Genomic DNA, 4842 nt, shown 5'->3' with positions numbered 1-4842 from the left:
GAGTGTCCTTTATTCTACTCCCCACGTGCATGCATGCTAAGTCACTTCAGTCATGTCTGACTCTTTGCAAGCATATAGAGCATAGCCCACCAGGGTCCTCTGCCCATGGGATTCTCCTGTTCTAATTGAAATCTCTAGAATACTTCTTCCAACAACAGTGGAATACACTCTTCTCAAACTCACACATGACGTTTATCAAGACAACATTCTTGGTCATAAACCACATGTTAAAAAATTTAAAAGAAAGGAAATTATACAAAGCATGCTCTTAAACCACAATGAAATTAAATTAGAAATCAGTAACAGAAAGCTACTTGGAAAATCACCAAATACTTGGAGATGAATTAATACACTTCTGAGAGAGTCAATTCCTAGGTAGATTGATAAGAAGTCCAGGGTTCCCAAGGAGGAGAAAGCGGTCCAGAGCCCTCAAGAAGGAAGAAGGGATCTGGGGCTCTCAAAAAGAAAAGGACATTCTTTTCTACATTGCTTTGTCTTAGTCAGTATAACAATGTATCTTGAGGACATGTTTCTCCTTAACAAGAACTTTCTGACTAATCCTGTCATCTTAAAATGTATATTAGGGGAGTGGGTCTGGTAAGATCTTTCTATTGTTCATTCTAATCTTGCTAATTTAAGATGTATGTTGTGGGACTATGTCTGAAAAAAGTATACAAGGGGGGCATTAGCGGGGGGGCATTCTCTGTCCCTCTTCCGATGTCTCTATCAGAAGGTTTCTCTGTCCCTTTTCTTACTTTAATAAAACTCTGCTACACAGAAGTTCTTGAGTGATCAAGCCTGATCCCTGGACCCAAAGCTAAATCTTCTTCAGAGATCACGAAACCGACATCGTTCACCATGAGCTATCACTTCTAAATAACACATGTCACAGAAGTCTAAAGAGAAACTTAAAATATTTTGAAGTAAATGAAGCTGAAATACAACTTACCAAAATTCGTTGGGTATAGCAAAAGCGGAGTTTTGAGGCAAATTAGTATCATTGAATGTGTGTGTTAAAAAATCTATTAATCTAATGAAAAAGAAGAGCAAATTAAATTCAAAGCAAGCAGAAGAAACGAAATAATAAATTAGAGCAGAAATCTATTGAGAAAATCAACAAAACCAATAGCTGGTTCTTTTGAAAGAGCAATACAATTGATAAACCTCTAGCCAAACAGAAAAAAAAAAAAAGAAAGAACACAAATTACTAATACTAGAAATGAAAAAAGGCCATCAGTATTGGCCCTATAGATGAAGAATAATAAAGGAATATTATGAACAACTTTATGCCCACAAATTTGATAATCTAGATGAATCAATTACATATCCTTTCAATTCCTTGACATTTCATTTCCTTGAAAGATGCAGTCTGCTAAAACACAAGAAGAAATAGGTATTCTGAATAAGCCCATATCTTTTAAAGAAATTGAATCAATCATTAATGTTCTAACACAGAAGGCACCAAACACAGATAAGTTCAGTCATGAATGCTACCAAATAGTTAAGGGAGAACTTAACACCAGTTCTCTGCAACTTCTTGGAAACAAGCAGAGGAAATACTTCTTAACTCATTCTTTGAGGTCTACATTATCATAATACCAAAGGCAAAGAAAGACACAAGAAAGAAAAACCATAGACCAACATCCCTCATGAAGACAGATGCAAAAGTCCTCAAGAAAATATTAGTAAGACAAATCCAACAATGTATAAAAACAATTATATACCACAACCAAGTGAGATTTATCCCAGGTATATCTGGACTGGTATACAAGGCTCTGTACAAGGCTCAACATTGCTCATTATTAGAGAAATACAAATCAAAACTACAATGAGATGTCACTTCACATCAGTCAGAATGGCCATCATCAAAAAGTCTACAAACAATAAATGCTGGAGAGGGTGTGGAGAAAAGGGAACCCTCTTGCACTGTTGATGGGAATGTAAATTGATACAGCCACTATGGAAGACAGTGTGGAGATTCCTTAAAAAACTAGGAATGAAACTACCATGCGACCTAACAATCCCACTACTGGGCATATACCCTGCGAGAATCATAATTGAAAATGCCATATGTACCCCCAATGTTCACTGCAGCACTATTTATAACAGCTAGGATGTGGAAGCAACCTAGATGTCCTTCAAGAGGTGAATGGGAAAAGAAGCTATGATACTTATATACAATGGAATATTACTCAGCCATAAAAAGAAATGCATTTGAGTCAGTGCTAATGAGATGGATGAAACTAGAACCTATTATAGAGTGAAGTAAGTCAAAAACAGAAAAATATTGTATATCAACACACATATGTGGAATCTAAAAAGATGGTACTGATCAACCTGTTTGCAGGGCAGCAGTGGAGAAACATTAAGAACATACTTAATGTGTCAGGAAGCATTTAACAAGAGGCTTCCTGTGTGCTGTTTTGGATCTGTCAGGAACCCTCTGGCCCTGATTAATTTCTGAATATTCAGGAATTAAGAGGAGAGGCATGCCTTTCCCGGGGCTGGGGAATCCAGGCATTTCTCATTATGGTGATAAGTACCCTCTTCCTTTTTATGAACCATACAATAAAAAGTGATTGCAACTCTCTCTTTGATAGGGATCATCTTATGTTTTGTATATCTGGAATTTTAATCTTCATATTTGCTGAGATTAACTACCTTGTAAGACAGTATATATGCCCACACCATGTTGATTAAAACACCTTTGCTCCATCAGAGCTTGGGTCCCTGTGTCTTTCTTTCTCTCTTCCTCTCTTCCTCTCGTTATCTCTCTATTTCTGGCTGATTCCCTGGAACATGAAAGCCGGCTGCATAACCCAGGGAATATTAGCCTCTTTAGTTCTTTCACTCTCTCATCGTCGACTCCGGACCACCAGGTTCTGGTCCATTAAAGGACCAACAAGTGGCGCCCGAACAGGGACTTGGTACACGTGACAAGATTCAGACGGAGTGACCCCTAGGGCCTATTGAGGCTGATAAGTATTAAGACACGGGTCAATCGGCTGAAAAGCCCCCTCACTTTTCTACTTTACTTCAGCAGTTATTTAAAGTTCAGAGATTTTCGGTTTCACGCCAGAGAATAGAGGCTTGCCTCCAGACAGTGGCTGAATATAACCCTTGGTTCCCTAATGAAGGTAGTTCAGATAGATTTCTGGTCCCTATGGGCTCTCATTAAAGCTGTGATTCTGCCATTTCAAGGTAATTCTAGCCCTCATAATATTCGGCAACAGGCAAAACACTTATTACATATATATAAATTAGACAATGATACCTTACAAAAGGCCCAATTAAAACAACAAAAGATATTTCAAAATTTTCCTACCAAGCCTGCCCCGGTTGCTCCAAGCGCTCCTTCCTTGCTGGAGGGCACATATACCAAAGTCTCTCCCTCTATAAAAACCTAATGATTCTGACAACGACTCCCTTAAGACACCTTTTAACATTAAAACTGACAACACCTTTCTAAATAACAATAATCTACCCCCTTCACGACAGAGGCTCTCTGAATTGCTGGCTTTGCAATCACAAGTCTCTAAAGCCAATGGTTTTTCTGCCTTTCCAGTTTTAAGAAATGCTGATGCTCAAGGGCAGATAATACCTCAATATAAAGGTATTAATCTTTTTCACATGCAACAAATAAAAAAGGCTGTAACTATGTATGGCCCACATTCGCCTTTTTCTAGAGAGACTCTGAATGCTATGGCGTCTTCTATTGAAACCTTTATTCTCTATGATTGGCAAATTTTTATAAAAGCTCTCCTTAAACCAAGAGAGTATCTTCAGTGGACAATGTGGTTTCAAGATATAGCCAGAGATCATGCTAACAAAAATGCTTGAGCTGGCACTCCCCAAAATCAAATTACTTTTGAGATGCTAACTGGCACCAGACAATTTGATGCTATAAAAGCTCAAATATGTTGCCCTCCTTTGTTGCATGATCAATTAAAAACAGTGGCCCTTAAAGCTTGAGATCAAATTACTCCTCAAAGAGAGCCAACAGGTAGCTGCATTAAAATATTGCAGAGACCTAATGAAACATGTGCTGATTTCTTAGCTAGATTGAAAACTGCTATTTCCCATACAGTAATTGGGAAAAAAACTAAAAGACAACTAAAAAAAAAATTACTTGCTTATAAAGCTGCAAATCAAAAATGTCAAAGGGTTATAGCCCCAATTTGTGAAACAGAGACTATTTTTGATTATTTGAAGGCTTGTCACAATATAAGATCAGAAACTCAAAAGACGCAAATGCTAGCTAAAACAAAAAAGGAAAATACCCTAAGAAAGAAAAATGAAAGATGCTTTACATATAGAGATAAAAATTTTAAAAAAGACTGCCCTGTTCTGTATTTCTGTGTCTCTTTTTCTGTTTTGCATATAGGGTTATCGTTATCACCTTTCTAAATTCCATATATATGTGTTAGTATGCTGTAATGTTCTTTATCTTTCTGCTTACCCTAAAAAAGTTAAAAAAAAAAAAAAAAAAAAAACCTCCAAAAATCTGCCCTTGCTGCCATAGAAAAATACATTGGGCCAAAGAGTGTAAATCTAAATTTGATATTAAAGAAAAACCTATTCCAAAAAACTCCAAGCAAGATACCCCCCAGGTCTCCTTCAACAAAAACCAGGGACAAATTCCATCTTTTCCCTCAAACCCTTAATATCCGGCAGTGCTGCCATGGATATACCAGCCCTAAACTCCTTTACCCTCAAACAGTCCTCTCTAAAATACCTACTGGACTTTTTGGGCCCCACAAACCTTCAGTCTTTTACTTGGCCGATCTAGTTTGAATTAACAGGCAAAAAGGCCAGGGGTCTCCAAATGGAAAAAATAGGCTG

Source organism: Cervus elaphus, chromosome 12 (genome assembly GCF_910594005.1).
Source record: "Cervus elaphus chromosome 12, mCerEla1.1, whole genome shotgun sequence".
Taxonomy (NCBI): domain Eukaryota; kingdom Metazoa; phylum Chordata; class Mammalia; order Artiodactyla; family Cervidae; genus Cervus; species Cervus elaphus.
This window is presented reverse-complemented; position numbering follows the sequence as displayed.